Here is a 19538-nt window from a genome sequence, read left to right as displayed (position 1 = left end):
ATATTCTCTCTGTCTGCCAGCCCTGCCTATCCTTTCTCCTACCTTGCTATTGGGCAGTTCTTTATTAGACCATCAGGTGTTTTATACAGGAACAGTAACACAGCTTCACAGAGTTAAACACATGCAACATAAATAAAAAATATTACACCTTCAATGATATTCAATTACATTATTTTCTTTTACTCAAAACATATTGTAGTCAATGAAATATTTCTAACAAATTATGTTGAGTATACTGAAGATTTAAGAAATTCTGAAGACTTTTTTCTCTAGTAAACTGTCTTGAGAGTACTGCTGTCTTTGCAGATCTCTGTGGGAATGTAGTTTTACTCCCTCTTTCTAATTCTGTGATTCCTTAGCAATGTAGATTGTCCTGTAATTGTTCCAATAGCTCAAGAGGACACTCATATCTTCGGGGATATTATTTCTCTCCCTTATTGTTGTTTTTTGCTTCCCAGGCCCTGATTGACTCCAAATCAACCCTCCCCCATGGGAGTTTGCATATTCTAACAACAATTGAACAGCTGTCTTAGGAAGTGGTGTTTCTATAATTCTCAGCATGGAGCCACACTATTAATACCATTTTACATCTCTAATAGGGGTAATTCTTAAACACCACAAATCCTAATTATTTGAGCAGCAGTGGGCCTTAATTCATAACCACTACTTCTGAAAACAAAAGACCTTTGCTGCTTGGCACAAAACTCCTATGAGGGGCCCTCCCCTTTTATCTGAGGGTGAACACCATCTCTGGAAAGACTGCTCCCTGGGATGTGATAATTAGTCTCTGAGCAGCCTGGAGCCTCCCTGCTGCTCCATTGTGGTGCAGTTAGCAAACTCATACTTGCTCATCTCTCCCTGCCTCCTCATGTTCACATGTTCCCAAATTATCTAATCATCACTTTATTTTGGAGGGAAGATTAAATGTCTATGAATCATGCTTTTGCTTTTAAATTTTCCCTTTGAAAGGAAGAAACCCCACTGACAATGATGTAAATGTATTTATTGCCCACCAATCTTAGTTCTGAAACAAAAACAATCCTAGTTGTCTGATAACTCAAATAGCTACACTTTGCCTAAGCTCTAAAGAAAAAGACTTCGATGAGGGGATGGGAGATGGGTGGGATCATAATGAACGATGTGAAAGACACAAAGAATAAATAAAAAAGGAAGTTAAAAAATAGGAAAAAAAACTTTTATAATGCAATGACAACTGATAAAAAAGAGTCCATGAATTTGAAGGAGAGAGGTAAGTAATGAATATGAGGGTTTGGAGAGAGGAAAGGGAAAGAGAAGGGAGAAATGTTGTGATTAAAATAAAATCTCAAATATTAAAGTGATGCTTCGTAGTTGTTTATAAATATGTTTTGTTTGGGTTTGGCTTGGTTTGTTTTGTTTTTTACCTTTCTGCAGTTCATTTGGAACAATTTTTATTGTAAGCCCAGGCACATGCCTCTATTGAGCACTAGCCACAATGTATACATGTGCTCCCACATTTCAAGTAAATTGTAATGAATGTTAAATGTAGAATTATTACATATACCAGCCATGAGAGTATCAAAATATACTACATGCTTATATTGAATAAATACTTGAATAGATAAAAATATAGGAATCAAGCACATTAAACATCGTAAAGCTGTCTGTTACAAATTTTAAAAACAATTGTGTGAATGATACTATAGCAAATTTTATAAAAGAGAATGTATAAAAATAGGAATATTTCTTTAGCTTCAGTTAAAACTATATTTAACTGAGAGGAATCATCATACCCCTTAACAGTGTATGTACACACATACATGCATATATGGTCAGGTACAGTCATATGTGTGTATATATAAACATTGGAATACATTCAATGGGTCTTGATAAATAATTAAAAGCTAACATATAACTCCCTAGACACATCTACAGTTTTCAAAAATTAGAAGGGTATAATAAAAGACTCAGTGATTGATAACCAATTTATTGAATAAAAGTGTTAAATGAAAAGCTACATAAACCATGATAAATAAATGGATATTGTATAAAATGATCAAAATAAGCATCTATCAAATATTATGATTTATTATAATGACTCCTGACACAATTTCATTGTGTAGAATTTCTGTGACTAAGTCTGTCATGGCTTGTTAATAGACCATTGATTTCTGTTTTCTTTCATTATTTTGTCAATAATTAAAAAAAAACAATGCTCTAAAGCACCCACTGTGGTCTAAATGATATTTGCATTCTACAGAACACACAAGCTGCGTGGTGCACTGTTATACAAAAATCCTGAATTGAGGCTTTTATTTGTTCAGAATCATAACTGATTAATAAAGAAAACTCTATCTCAGTATTTGTGAGTCTGTACTGTTTTCCTGTACCATCACAGACATCCTAACTGCTAATAATTAGTTAGATTCATTATAAACATGATAATAAAAGACCATATAGATAGAAAGCATTCCACAAATAGATAATTCATTGAAATTCACACTGCGCCTGATATAGTTAATGATTAACCCCCTTAAAAGAAATATGAATAAAACCCTCTGTTTCTAAGTGATTTATTAGGAAGGTACAATTGGACTTTTGTCTCAAATTACTTTAAGGACTTAAGAACTCTCATCATGTTTATGTTTCCAGAGGTTTATTGTAAGTTTACTATCCTTAATGTCTCCTGCAGAAAAACAATTGAGTTCCAACCTGCTCTTGACATTGGATAGAATAAGTGTGTAATATTGATTTACATATTAAATGAATATTATTTTTGCATGAGGGACTTTGTTCATAATCCATACATGTTTATTCTTGGCTTAGATATATATAGTCAAGACATGAACCTGGGTAGTAGCCTGTCTCAGAAAATTACATTACAGATTTGTGCATAGATTATGATAACCTCCAGACGGTTGTGATGAGGAGATCTTAGGTCCATTTCTTCTGTATGTCTTCGTCACATTTTCTTGGAAATTCTCTTACCTCCATTATATACTACATTTTTGATAAGGAAGCAGTGAAATTTATACCCCTTTTGAAACCTAGATTTTTTTTTTAAACAGTCAACTTCCTATCTGCTATGGTTTGAACCTAAATTTTCCCCAGAAGTCACACATGTGTTGAAGACATGGTCACAATGAATTGAAGCTTTGGGGAACTAAATGGATCCTGAGAGATCTGACCTCATCAATGTAATCCATTGGTGGGTTCAGAATTTAATGAGTCCTTGAGAAGAGATAAAAGTTTCAGAGGTTATACATAATCAAGGGAGCAAATTTCTCTTTTCCTTTCTTCCTGCTTCCAGACCACTGCCATAATTTTGTAAGCAGCTATTTCACGATACTCTATCTGCCATGATGTGCAGTCCCAATATCAGGCCCAGAAACATGGAGTCTAGCCCTAAGAACTGGATTGTTGCCTTTGTTCCTTTATATATGTTTTTCGCGGATGTCTTATTTTGATGGAAAGCTAAGAGCCTGTTGTTAGAAGACTGAATACAGTGAACAATCACTGTTCTGACATTTCTAGAATATGGTTGTGTAGAGATGCACACCATGTTCTTCAGTTGCAAATATGGTATTATTGACAGTACATTTATCTTCAAAGACAGTACTCTTCCCTCCAGTTTTTGTGAGTTAACAATCTGTACCAGAAGCCAAATGAACATTGAATTTTATGTAGTTCTTCAGTGAGAAATCTTTGCTTTATTGACACCACTGCCTTTCCTGATTATTAGGAATGTAATTACATCATACTTCTCTGGAAAAACATACTGCAATTTTCTTACTTTTGGTCATTTTGATACAAATGAATTTTCTGGGAATCAACTTGTATTACGTCTGAGTTGTGAGATACCCATTAGAGCCAGAGCTTCTAAGAATCAGTATGATATTGTGGACCTGGCTTGTTCAGCGCTGTAAATGTGAGTTGAATTAGCCTGTTCTTCTCAATAGTTTGATTTTTATTTTCTTGACTGTAGATGAGAAACTGTTACCAATAGTTTGATTTTTATTTTCTTGACTGTAGATGAGAAACTGTTACTTCTGCCAAGCTTGTGAGTCTTTATTTTTCTTGTCTCTTCTACTTTTCTTTTATTGTATTCCAACCCATTAAAACTGATTCTTGCAGTAATATGACAAGTGCTGCCAACAGTAACAAACACAACTTCTTTGATTTTTTTCCCCTCTTGATCTTCAAGTTCACTCTATAGTGACAGTCATTTCTAATGTAGACCACTATTTAGGTCAGATGCATGCAGGAAGTGATTCTACTTTTCAGACTTTTAAATTTTTTTTATTTGTTTGTGAGTTTACAATATAACATTTCTGCCTTCCTTTTTCTAACTCCAAGTTCTGCCATGTCTGTCTCACCCTAGTTATGTGACTTGTAAGTATATTTTCAGGGGTGACCATTAGACTTTATTCTGGTTATTCCTAACCCATGTCTACTGTTCGCCATAACAGTGCATAAAAGTTTACAACGACAGCATTTACTGTAAAATTACATAAATGTAAACACACACACACATACACACAAGATGTTGTGGCCATGAAGTTATAAAAACGCACTATAAAAACCTATGTTAGTCATAGGCTAGTTTTGCTCCTTTAATCCTCTCATTGAATTTTATGCATAGAATAATACATGGAAAATAAAAGATAAAACAGAGGGAAAAAATGTTTTTCTAGTCCAATTAAAATACTTTAAAATCTATGCAACATAAATATCTGAAAATATAACAAATATTCTACTTGGATCTTTAATAACTGCAGAGGATCATGTTGTGAGGACCTAGCTGCCGAGGTGCTGGAAGGTGCCAGAAACTTTAGGATATATGTTGTGGTAAGAGGTCCTCAAGTCCATAGTATTGTACTCTTGAAGAGGATGTGGTGACACTATTTATTCCTATCTTTTCCTTTCCTCCCTAGAACGGCAGAAACCATTTTCACTCTGGAATATGCTTCTGCTATGATGTGATTATTTGCCTGTCATAGGCCTTAAAGAGAGAAGGACAGCTTGTCGTGAAGTAAGATACTCTGAACTGTAAAACATAACTTATCATTATTCTTTAAATTATTCCCAGTGTTTGATGTAGTATTGGAAAGACTAAATAAAGACTAGAGAAAAATGGAAGCCTTAGATTTACTTCAAGTGACAATTACTTCTGTGTCTGGAAGGAGAATATACTACAATATTTTGGAAACACAATTTTTCTTTGACTTCCAGACCATGAGATTTCTCTTTATAGGATTTCTTTTTGATGAACATTTACTTTGGCATACAGTTCATTTCTAAAGGTCAATTTTGCCTCTTGTGTTATTCTCATCCACATGAGCTGTTGCTGAAATCTAATCGTGTTTTATACTGTGTCAGTCTGTGGGTACTTGAAAGTAGCTATTCTGCATCACAAGAACTCAAGGCAAAGCTGTAGCCATTTTGAAACCTGGATGTACTGAACATCTTTTTCAATTTGTGGAATCTCTACACAAAGTATTATAATAATAAAAGATAAGTGAATAATTAAGAATGCCTTGTCACAAAAATTAATCACTTTAAATACTGTTACAGAAAGATGATTGCAGGCACAATTTGGATTCAAATTTCCAACATAATATCAATATTATTAATAATTGTCATGAATATGAAAATGATAGGACAAAATATTAGCATTATTTACACTTTTATTTACTAACTGAAATCCTACACACATGTCCCCCTATACCGATTCTCTGAAATTCTTTAATTACAACAGCAAGATGTTCTAGTCTTATTCTATCATGTGTGTTCCCTATGTCAGAAGACAAAAGCATATCTTAGGTTTCAATATATTCTAATATTTTCATTCCAGAAAGACAACTCTGTTAACAAAATAAAAATAGAACCTTGAAATTATCATATATAATAAAGGCATATGAACAGTAGATGTGGTTACTTGAAGAACAATCCTTGTAGAATGTTGGACCTGAGGTGAATTAACTGATATAAATATCACCTCATATTCACTTTGGAATGTATGAAACTTATAATGTTACATGGGCCAAATTTGCATTCAAATTCCATCAGGTCAAGGATATCATAACTATTTTTCACCCTACAAAAGAAAAAAATACAATTTTCTTTAAACTACAAATATAATCAACTGAGAATAATGTATCACAGATTATAATTATTTTAAAATTGAAGAATTATAAATATTATAGTCAGTAAATTACTGTAGATCATATTTCCTTTTAAATTCCAATTATATTGTATAAATTATCCTAATCTTTTTTCCCTGTCTAAATCAGGGTATTTACATATATATTCTACTATAGTAGAGGACCATTTTGTTTTCTCCATATATATATGCATTTTATACTTTTAATATTGTATTTTCATATACATTTTCAAATGTATTTTCTTGTTTTTGTTTTGTTTTTTCGGTTTTTCGAGGCAGGGTTTCTCTGTGTAGTTTTGCGCCTTTCCTGGAACTCACTTGGTAGCCCAGGCTGACCTCGAACTCACAGAGATCCACCTGGCTCTGCCTCCCGAGTGCTGGGATTAAAGGCGTGCGCCACCACTGCCCGGCCAAATGTATTTTCATATACATTTCATATCATTTATATTTTTCTAGTTGTGAGTGTTAAAAAAGATTAACTAGATCTTGGGACACGTGGACCATGCACCTATGGCAAAGAGACTACATTAATTTTCTGCAATAATCCCCATGCCCCAAGTATCAGAGGCTTTGAATTTAAGTGGGAAATGAGCATGTTTTTTTATAAATATACATAGAATTTCCTGTAGAGCTGATATAAAAATGTCCTAAATCATTTTGAAAGAGATTATGACTAATGTGCATAGATTTAAGGTTTAAAGATGGAAATAGTTTAAGTCCTGGAATGAGAAATTCACAGACCCACTAAGAAGACAGAGTGTGAAACTATGAGAAACTTACAGAATTAATTTCATTTTACATTCAATCATGGAAATGTATTGCTTTAAACTCAAAAATCAAATCAAAATTAGTGAGAGAACAGCTTGATTCTTGTAAATTCTGCATTTTGAGTACAGACTGTCATAATGTAACCACATTTGAGATGAGTGTTGAAGCCACTGTTCAGTCTTGCTAGGCAACAGCAGGCATCCAGGTGTTTCTTTCCTGATTTCTTGGGGTATGTAGTGTATATTTTTAACCCAGTAAATTTTGCAGAACATCTATAGTCTACCAGAATAGTGCCAAATCCATTTACATTCTAAGAAATTTTTAGAGTTTTCAATCTGATAAGAAATATTGTGAGGATGGATATTCTAATTTTCAATTTAGATGATAATTTAAACTCAATTAATCACTTTCACTTATCATATATAATCAAGTTTTATATGTAAACTAAATATAAATAAAAGATATTTTATAATATTTTATTTAGGTATACTGATAAATAATGCCTTGTTTTAATGTGTTCTAGGAAGATATAGAGTTGTGTTTCTAATTCATATTATTTTATTCATTATAAAAGTGATAAATATATCAGAAGGAAAATTATTGTGTTATGTTTCTTGAAATTTTTTTATACACTAGTCCTACTGAATAAAATAAAGTAATGATATATAGGACAGGGCACTGAACTTATGAATTTTAGGACATTGTCTAATGTGTGTCCCTTTTAATTTGGACATAGATTATATGTTATTATTCCTTGGAGAGACATTGAGGAATGTAAAGAAAAGTCAACTGTGTAGCTCACACTCTTTTACACTACATACCCCAAGAAATCAGGAAAGAAACACCTGGATGCCTGCTGTTGCCTAGCAAGACTGAACAGTGGCTTCAACACTCATCTCAAATGTGGTTACATTATGACAGTCTGTACTCAAAATGCAGAATTTACAAGAATCAAGCTGTTCTCTCACTAATTTTGATTTGATTTTTGAGTTTAAAGCAATACATTTCCATGATTGAATGTAAAATGAAATTAATTCTGTAAGTTTCTCATAGTTTCACACTCTGTCTTCTTAGTGGGTCTGTGAATTTCTCATTCCAGGACTTAAACTATTTCCATCTTCAATGAGATAATGTCTTCTGTCTCACTGATGAAAAAAAATTAAACACTAGATTACAGAATGGTTGGTATTAAAAAATCAGTTGATGTTATCCACCTTTATTGCAGCACACACACAAAGATCAGGACCAAGAAGCAAGTTCTGTGACTCAAGATTCAATAACTGTACTTGCACCATGTTATCAGGTAAGAGTTCAATAGCGCTGATACATAGAATTTCCTGTAGAGCTGATATAAAAATGTCCTAAATCATTTTGAAAGAGATTATGACTAATGTGCATAGATTTAAGGTTTAAAGAGTGGTTGCTGATGCTGACAGTAAAACTGGATCTACTTAATTATCATTTCATATAGTAGTAACTTTCAACAAATGAATTACTTTAGCACTTTTTTTCTCGTTTCAGTATTTTTTTTCAACTGTTCACGGGTGTCATTAAAAACTTCTATGTTTTTTCTAGGAAAACTAGTTGTTTGTAGAAAACTATATGAAACAAGACAATTTCAGTCAACTATATCCTCAAATCATCACTTGCCTTGACAAAAATTTTGATCATTTGTGAAATTTTATCACAGACTTATTAGATTTATAGTAGGTAATTTATATACACTCCATATAGTAAGTAATATGACAGAAAATGAAAGTGCAATATTTGTTCTTTCCTGTTTTTTCCAATTCCCATGAATTCTCCAAGAAAAATTCCTCTTCTTATTTTTAGATATTTGATCTGCATGTACATAAAATATTCATATATACCTATTTTACAAGAACAAAATTAATCGCACACATTACTATAAATTTTATTTCTTTTTAAAGATTTAGCCTCTATCTACTTTTAGTACATTGTTATATTTTTTGTTTGAAGGATTGGGTCATAATTATATTTTAATACTATTAATAATCATAATTTTATGTCTATAAAGATCTCATTGTATATAATAAAAATTCTGTTTTATCTTTTCTTGATTATTTTCTGTCTATTTTTCATTGTTTGATTTCTTTTATTATATTACCTGGTTTTGAAATTTTAAATTGTTTGTACTTGTTATTTTCTTATTTTCAAGAGGTTTTGGTCTGACAATAAATAGAAATGACCACAATTTCTCAAATTTTTATAACATATCATTTTTATATGAAGTGACACAGAATCATGAATTTATTTATATTTATAATGCTCATAATCAGTATACCTGAAGAGTATAACAACGGATTAGGGGCTTAACACTGATTCTTGTACATGGATTTCCCAATCTACTTTCTTTTTTTTGAAATTTTTTTTTTATGAAAATTTTTATTCATTTTATGTATCAACCACAGAACCCCTCTCATCCCCCCTCCAACTCCCCCCACAGCCTTCCCCCTTCCCCATCCTACCCCTCATTCCCTCCTTCAAAAGGTTCCCATGGGGAGTCAGCAAAGCCTGGTATATTCAGTGAGGCAGGACCAAGCCCCTCCCTGCTGCATCACTGCTGAGCAAGGCATTCCACCATAGGTAATGGACTCCAGAAAGCCAGCTCATGCACCAGGAATAGAATCAAATCCTACTACCAGATGCCCCTTCAGCAAACTATGCAGGTCCCATGCAGGTTCCACAGCTGTTGGATGAACTCACGAACTTTAGACCAATCTACTTGCTTTTTTAAAAAATGGTTATTGTTATTTTATTTACTTAAAAACTCAGTTATTCCCATACCATTTATGGAAATAAAAAAAGACATAAATCTTCTTCCCTGTGTACATACATCAGCGCAGCAATATGGAGCTTCAAAATAAAAACTGCAGTAGAGGAGTTGATGTATTCCAAAAGTGCCAATTAATTCACTGGGGGAAGCTACCCTCTCAGATTCTTTCACAGTGTATGTTAGAATCAAATCACACATCTTGCAAATTTAGTCCTCTGTTTTACACGTTGTTTTGCTTATATTCTATCATAGAATCTTCATGAGACTTTTAGATTAGAGTCAATTTGTTGATTCATGGAACATGTCCATCAGAATTTCTCTGGGACTGTATAAAATCTATAAGTAATTTTTAAGAAAATTTCCTTCCAAACACTTACTGACTCTACCAGTTGTACATAACATCACTCTTCCATTATTTATGGCTTTAATTTGTCTGTGGTGTGTGTGTGTTCAAACCAATAAAAACTTTTCCTTTGAGAATTTAATTAACAGGGACCATGTATGCCATATAACCTGAGTTAATATTTCATAGTATAGATGGTTTCAATCTTTTTGAACTTCAATTTTCCTGGTTGTACAATTTTGTAAAAGTGTTGGGTTTGTGTGAAATAAAATTTTATGGTCTGTTCCCCTATTACAAAAGATACATGGAAATACAGTTTTTTTTTTCTTTTTCCACTAAAGATGGCTTTATATTTTTATCTAAATAATGAAGGGGGAATTTCTTCTATGTCTTTATTGTTGACTATCTGTGCTAATACATCTATTTTGTTATTCTGATGTTACTTTTAATGAAGCGTATTGTAGTCTAATTCTGTAGGTTTAAGGTTCATTTCTGCTGTGGGATGTTCTGTATGGCAAATGTGTTGCTAATTAGTCAATAAATAAAACGCTGATTGGCCATTGGCTAGGCAGGAAGTGTAGGCAGGACAAGGAGGAGAATAAAGCTGGGAAGTGGAAGGCTGAGTCAGAGAGACACTGCTAGCCGCCATGATGAGAAACAGCATGTGAAGATGCCGGTAAGCCACATGCCATGTGGCAAGATACAGATTAATGGAAATGGATTAATTTAAGCTGTAAGAACAGTTAGCAAGAAGCCTGCCATGGCCATACAGTTTGTAAGCAATATAAGTCTCTGTGTTTACTTGGTCGGGTCTGAGTGGCTGTGGGTCTGGCAGGTGAGAGAGATTTGTCCTAATGTGGGCCAGGCAGGAAAACTCAAGCTACACATTTCTTTGTTAATATTATTTTTTTTTTTGTTCTTTTGGTTTTTCAAGACAAGGTTTCTTTGTGTAGTCCTGGCTGTCCTAGAACTTGCTTTATAGATCAAGCTGGTCTCAGACTCAGAGATTTGCCTGCCCTCTGCCTCCCAAGTGCTGGGATTAAATACCTGTACCACCAACTCCCTGATAATATTAATTTTAAATTATCATAATTTTTATGTTCTCTGTCATTTCTCTTTTTTTTTTTTTTTGGTTTTTCGAGACAGGGTTTCTCTGTGTAGCTTTGCGCCTTTCCTGGAACTCACTTGGTAGTCCAGGCTGGCCTCGAACTCACAGAGATCCGCCTGGCTCTGCCTCCCGAGTGCTGGGATTAAAGGCGTGCGCCACCACCGCCCGGCGTCATTTCTCTTTTTAAAAGAACCCATGGAAACATTTGTTGTCTTCATTTTATAGCTTTCCTTTTGATTTTTCTAATATACTTTATATGTGAAATTATCTTAGATTTTTCAATATTTATAAAGTGTGGTAGGGATTAACTTCTTTCTCATTTTAGACAAGTGGGTTGTCCATACTGCACTGAACACAGTGCTGTCACTGAAAGTTGGTGAAATGAATACAGGAATAACTAAATATTCACAGCATTTTGGAGGAGACACAAATTATCAATATGTAACAGCCTGCTCTAAATAAAATATGGAGAGAGTGTGGACAGTTTATGATTTTCCCAATTAAATTAACAATGCCTAACATCGAAGGAAGTTGTGTCCAAAGATTTTCAGAATCTGCGGGTTTGATTAAGTGGAAATTGGCATGAATATCACTTTGCAAATGTCATCTCAATCTGTTCTCTGTGCCACTGCCCAGAAAATAAGAGTATTTTGCTGTTTTGACACGTATTAATCAAAGAGACATTGTAGACAATTACGAAATGAACAAAATGTTAAAAAAAAACCTTCATTGTATAAAAGCCAAAATACAAATGAAAGGATGAGTCATTTTCCATTAAAGACATTAGCAAGGCGGAAAACAATAGAAAAATTAAGCATTTCATATGTTGACGATGGCTGTCGAGTATAGGAAGACAGGATCCTTGAAACATGCACATCTTGTTATGTGAGGGCAGTGTCTTTGGAGATATGAATAAATTCAGAATCTTCAGATGGAGAATACATGACGGATTATCTCTACAGGGCTGACATACCGCTGTATCTGCCTTTTAAGCTAAACCAGGGAGAATGCACTTCTAAACAAAGAGAAGATGATGGCAGGATGGTGAGTGGTAAGCTGATCAGAAGCCAACGACTGTCATCTGCTACTCAGATACTAGATGGAATATGTCGCCATAGAATTCTCTAGCTTTCCTGGAGATAGTGCTGCCTGCCTCACACTGCCATCAACACAATGGGTTTTGATGTTGTTGTTGTTGTTAATTTCAGAACTATGAGAAATTTCTGTAGTTTCAAATCACCAACATATGCTAATTACTGCAGCCATCACAGGAAAGTAATCAAAAGTGTGTTTACTTGTTTAGAAGGTATCTTTATACGTGGTAAAACTCAAGGATCATATTAAATGCATGATTCCTTATTTTGCTATGTTTTATGTGCTATTTGTGGATTATTTGAATGAGAAAATTTCTGAAACATTTTAAAGATACATAAAATTTCAGCATGCAATAGCATATGTGGGTTTGTATAGGTATATATGAATGTAATTAATGTTAGTATATATATATATATATATATATATTATGTATCTATAAAATTTGCATATGCCTACGACAAATTGTCTTGATGTTTGCTTAAGATCATTCTTGTTAAAAAGAATGATCTTAGTGGAAAGCCATATATTATTTGAAAACTTGGAACAGTGCCTTTTGGTGCCTATAAAGAGGAGATAATGTAATGTAGTAAAATGAGAGTATGGAACACAGTGTAATACATTTTTTAGAAACAAAAAAGGTGACTACAGTAAATACTACTAAGTTATTCTCACTTCTCCTGCAAAAAAAGTTAGTTCATTCCAAAGAGAATTGGCCTGGCAGCTGACCAGAATTATGAAGATTGCTGCCATGAGAAAGAAGATTGCTTCAATATCCATTTTCCTCATAAGTACTTAAGTTAGGATTTTGGAAGTTTGTAGATGTAACCAACCGTCTTATTAAATAAGAAACACAGAATCAATGCAAAGAAGAAAGCCAAGAGGTCAGAGCTAAGAGCTAAAAACCTTACCCTTCCTCTCGTGGTGGTCCCACCTCTCCGAAAGAGACCTATTTCCTGTGTCTGTTTTTTTTTTTAATAGAGTTTCTGTTCTGCCTTCTCATTGGTTGTAAACCCAACCACATGACCTCCTAGTCACTGCCTGTCTGTACAGACCCTCAGGTCTTCTATGGTTGGTATTGAGATTAAAGGCATGTGTCTCCAATGCTGGCTGTATCCTTGAACACACAGAGATCTACCTAGCTCTGCCTACCAAGTGCCGGAATTAAAGGCGTGCACCACCACCACCCAGCTTTTGCTATGGCTCTAATAGCTCTGAACCCCGGGCAATTTTATTTATTAACATACAAATCACATTTTAGTACAGATAAAATATCATCATAGAAGTTGAATATAATTTATAATTAATCTGAGAATGACAGATAATGCTATGTAGAAAATGGGCTTTTGTGAGTATAAATTGTTAAAGTTTCCAACAAAATTTTATACACACACACACACACACACACACACACACACACACACACATATATATATATATATATATATATATAAATTTACAGTATCTGTACCAGAGAATGTGGCTGAATGCTTTAGCAAGAATATGGAGATTTATTCTTGCAGCCTTAAGTCAATATCATCTCTATACAGATATGCTACTCATTCCAGTCTAAAAACACATCAAAAGCCCAACACCATACAGTTCTATATAACAGGAATTTTCTTATTCCTGAATTTTACATACAAGGAACAATCATAGAATTACTAAAATTTGACTGAAATATATGCTAATAGAATTGAAGTTTATGCAATTTTCTAAAACTCAGTTAATGTAATATTAAATGTATTTAAAGGATTGTCTCCCGTTGGGGGGGGAATTCAAATTGATTTTGAGAACAATTGCTTAGAAGCATTTGTGAAAAACACAATCTAAGGCATGGTGCGACCTATTTGCTGCTCTAAATGATTTGGCTTGCCAGTTTTCATGTTTGTTAAGAAAAAGTGCCACTAATGAAGTTGGAACTAAACCTATGTGTGTTGAGCTCAGCTCTATATATGAGGCTTTAATCTAAGAAAGAAATCATATAATAACTTTTAAACCCATGCTTAAGAGGGGAAATTACAATTTTGTGTAATATATACACCCAATTTAAGTAAACTCTAATAGCAATATGTATTAAAAATGGTAGCTTATAGTTGTATCACAAGCATAATCACCTACTAGGGCCCTCAGAATTTTCAATGACCATAATCAATGTCATTATTAACTGGGTTTGATGTCTCTGATAAACACAATTTACTATATTTATCTAAACATACCATATATTAAAATACAAAATGAATAGTAAATATAATAATATTTGATTGAATTTCTTCATTTCTTACAATGTATAAGCATATAGTTCAAAACTCAGAATTCATAAAAGGGAAACTAATACAATTATCTCTAAAACTAGAAAATATTTCTTTCTTAAAATCTTTCTTCTTCCTTTCCCAGTGACTCCTTTCTAGTTTATGTTGATTCCTGGGAGGATAAAGAAACAGCTTACCAACAGGTTTTACTATCTGTGAATGCTGCAATCTACAAGACCAGACTGTAATGCAAATCCATGCTATGTATGCTGTGGAGATAACCATTTCCTTATTGAGTTGGAGACCTGATGCTACATGAGGGAACACTTGTCAGACAATATGAATCCAACCAATACCCAATGGCTGAGGAGCTTGAAGTTCCCAGGGGTAAACCAACTATTATTTTGTTTCAAGGGCATGATGTCACAACACACTGCACAGTTATGTATCCTTATCCTTATCCATAGGTTAGTGGAGCACTTAGTTCACATCAGAGAAGCTTCTTTGTACACTGGTTGCATGTTAACACCAAATCTCAGAACTAGTTGAATTGAAAAAAATAATTGTCTATAGAATTAGGAGTCATAAATGGGACATCTATATCACACACCCTATTTCCAAGTCTTAGGAAAATCATGGAATATGGGTCAGAAATACTATAAAAGTCAGAGGTCAAAAAGTATTCATCCAAACTGTTTTATTCTGTATAGGACAGAACATAAATATGCATGAAATCACAGAAGGTATGGATTCCAGCTCAGGGCCTGCACATGATCAATCCCTTAGGCCTTCCAGCATGGGCAGGTGAGTGGCTCACAAATCCTCAACCCTAACTAATAACCTACCAGCAGAGGATGGATGCTAGGAGTGGAAGATTGAGCTTGGTAGTGATGTGGTCTCTGTTTGTTTGTCCATGTTGCAGTGTATGGGCCACACTGTGAAGCTTGTCCCCTAGTCTTTGAAGGCCTGAAGAAACTAGATTTTCATCAACTCTTCTTGAAAGAATACATTCAAATATTCCTTACCGAGTGTACCTATTTAAAAAAAAAAATCATTTTCCTCTATTACATTTCAAGAATTGATACCACAAACTACAGTCTTTCTTGAAGAACAACTTCTTATGAATACAATCTGAAGTATTTGTCTTATGCAAACATACAACTACTATGTTGTGTATTTGTTCATTGTGTTGTTATCCTGAGACTACATTCCTTCCCACTGCTCTGAAATATAAGTTCTTTATTGGTCTTCAGAAATGATCCTTCTTGAGGGGATTGAGAGAAAGCTTAGCAGTTTATAGCACTTGTTGCCATTGCAGAGGACCCCAGTATTATTCCCAGCACCCACATGGAAACCATTTTCCTTTCCAGTTTCAAAGGAATAAGACATTCTTTTCCAGCTTATGTGGGCACCAGGCACATACTAAATGAGCAGACATACATGCAGAAAAAAATTCACACACATAAAATAAATGAATCCAAGAAAATTTTGTTTTGAAAATTAAAACATAGACTTCTTTGAAAAATGCATATACTCTTGAGGTGAAATCCTTTGCTCTATCAAATAAGCTGAATAATAAGCATATCAATCATTACATCAAGTGGTTTTTTGAGACAGGATTTCTCTGTGTAGCTTTGTGCCTTTCCTGGAACTCACTCTATAGCCCAGGCTGGCCTCAAACTCACAGAGATCTGCCTCTCTCTGTCTCACGAGTGCTGGATTAAAGGTGTATGCCACCACTGCCTGGCTACATCAAATTTTTACATTAATTTTCAAACACATGAGTGTAATGTCTCTGACCACACTGGATAAGGCTTTACCATATTGCTATAGTGGTTTCCGCCATTACATTGAACCCTCCAGGGTTTCTATTGAAATAGTAAGTTTTATGGGAAATAGTTAAGTGAATTTGTGATTCACAAAGCTTCAAAAGTAAGGGTTGATGTGAAGAGTGTGAGAAATGGTAACAACTTTAGTTTCAGAATCCATGAGTGAGGCCTCATGGGTATAAGCAATATAAATACAAATGGTCAATTAGATGAGTTGAGAGAATGAAGAATGAAAGTGAAATCGCGACAATTAGGGTGTTTGGCCATCCCATCACCAGAGTAGGTCAGTTCGGACTGTCTCTCGACCATTGCCAGCAGTCTGTTGTGGGGGTATCTTTGTGGATTTCTGTGGGCCTCTCTAGCACTTTGTTTCTTCCTATTCTCATGTGGTCTTCATTTACCATGGTCTCCTATTCCTTGTTCTCCCTCTCTGTTGTTGATCCAGCTGGGATCTCCCACTCACCCAAGCTCTCTTTCCCTCGACCCTCGCCCTTCACTACCCCCACTCATGTCCAGGCTGTTCATGTAGATCTCATTCCATTTCTCTGTCATTGGGCGATCCCTAATGTCGTGCTAGAAACCTCATCCAACTACTGAGGGATCTGGATGCAGAGATCCATGACTAGGCCCCAGGTGGATCTCTGAGAGTCCAATTAACGAGAATGAGGAGGGTTTATATGAGCGAGAATTGTTGAGACCAAGGTCGGATAAAGCACAGAGACAAATAGCCAAACAAACGGAAACACATGAAATATGAACCAATGGCTGAGGGGTCACCAACTGGATCAGGCCCTCTGAGTGGGTGAGACAGTGGATTGGCCTGATCTGTTTGGGAGGCATCCAGGCAGTGGCACCGGGTCCTGTGCTCACTGCATGAGTTGGCTGTTTGAAACCTGGGGCCTATGCAGGGTCCCTTGGCTCGGCCTGGGAGGAGGGGACTGGACCTACCTGGACTGAGTCCACCAGGTTGATCTCAGTCTGTGCGGAAGGCTTTGCCCTGGAGGAGATTGGAATGGGGGTCGGGCTGGGGGGAAGGTGAGGGAGGGGAGAGGGGAGAACAAGGGAATCTGTGGCTGATATGCAGAACTGAATTGTATTGCAAAATAAAAATTAAAAAAAAAAAAAAAGAAAGTGAAATCGACCAATGGAAAGTTTCCTCAGCAGACTGAGCAGGACATGCAATAAAAGAGGTTGTTAACAATGAAAATCAATGAATTCCTTATTGCTTCATTGTAATGATGAGTCTGGATGCTGAATATTATCCCAAAACTCAAGACTATTCCACATATTAACTCTTACATCAGTTTAGTCATCAATAGACCAAAAGCATAATTAATATTCAGTCAACAATATTTAACAAATTAAGACCATGCATATTGATATTTTGAAAAAAAAGAAAATATTAAATACTCCTATAATAATGAGAGAGACTATATCCCCAACACGACCTAATGGCCTTGGTAACAGTTCTCACGCTCCTTTCGACAACACAGCCCTCCCAAAACAACTCCCATTTATGATCACTATGACAAATATCTTCCCTTACTTTATGTGGGTAAGTTACACACCAAGGCATCAGTGGACATCTGAACTCACAGTCAATAGCAAAACATATGTAGTATTTCCCCAACGTATACTTACACATTTAAATTTAAATCTTATGCATAGAGATAAACAACTTAAATAAAATGGGATAATTTTAACAATATACTGTGATAAATCTTACTTGAATGATCTGTCTCAAGATATCTTACTAAAACATACTCACTCTTCTTATGATAAAGATGCAAGACGATACAATCTATAATGAGATAAAGTGAGATGAATGAGGTGGTTACAGTAATATAGCACTAGGCTACCACATAAGTGTTAATTGAACATAGAACCCCCATCTGTGGACATGCAACCCGGTGAGACAGTAAGCAAGCAACTATAGGCAGATGTCTCACATACTGTAGACTAGAGGCATGCTGAATGAAGAATTGATTCACATATGAAGGTTCAAAGCAAGAAAACAAGAGATTTTGTTCCATAAACAAAATAGTGAGTGATTTAAAGCATATTCATTATTTCTGGAATTTAAATTAAATATTTTGACCAATGTTTGACTGCACATAATTCATACTGCAGGATATAAAACCATACAGAACAGGAAATTACTGTATTTTCATTCATCTGTGAGACAGAAGTGAAATTAAATAGTACAGTATGCATTCTCTCTTTACCCTCTACCTTTTTTCTAATAAAGTGATTATTTTGTTATTCATGAATCATGTTACACATATTGATAGTTACGTAATCACATATTGCATATTATTGTATAAACATTCCATTATTATTAAGCCATGAGTAAGTAATTATTATATCAATAGTTTGAATTTCATGACTATTACTTGGAAAATCTTAATTGGATAGATAAAGAAGAATAAACTGGTCCTGCACCATCATGTAATAAGAATTTATTTGGTGTGATCGTGAATATTATTTAACAATTTAGTGAGGACTATAATCACCTAGGAGATGGTCTTCTGATGGATTAATTTGATTACATCAATAAAGGTAAGTTTCACCCACTGTGAGCCATGCCATTACCTGAGTTCTGATCAAAGACTAAAAATAAAGAATAAAAATAAAAATAAATAAAATTAAAACTGAGCATAGGCATTCATTTCTATGTACTTCTTGAATGTTTCTTTTTGCTTCTTGACCATCTGTCTCATATTTCTGCTTTTATAACTTCTCTGTCACAATGGACTTGATCTCCTATTATGAGTGGAAATTAACCCTTTCTCCTCTGAGCTGCTTTCTCAGATAATTTTATCACAGCAATCTGAAAAGAAACTAAGGCAGGTAGCTTCTAACTTCTGGCAATTAAAAAGCTTCATTCAACGTTTTTGTGCAAGTCTTTACATAGACACATATTTCCTTTTGTTCTGGAAAATTATTTGAGCTTGAATGTTGACATGATTTATTGTTTTAAGAAAATGATAAAAAATTCTGAAAGGTTTTATTCATATAACCTCACTAGCGTTTTAAAGAAGTCATGAGATGTGTTCTGTTCAGCCTGGTTAGCATTGTAAACTGTATGATGAGTCAAATACATACTTTATATTTGGAATTGTAGAATTTTGTTCTTATTTGTGATACCATTTTTCTTTCTAAAGATCTGTTTTTTCTCAATTATGCACATGTGTCTCTGTGTATGTG

This window comes from Peromyscus eremicus, chromosome 10, assembly GCF_949786415.1.
Source record: "Peromyscus eremicus chromosome 10, PerEre_H2_v1, whole genome shotgun sequence".
Classification (NCBI taxonomy): Eukaryota; Metazoa; Chordata; class Mammalia; order Rodentia; family Cricetidae; genus Peromyscus; species Peromyscus eremicus.
Note: the sequence above shows the minus strand (reverse complement) of the source record.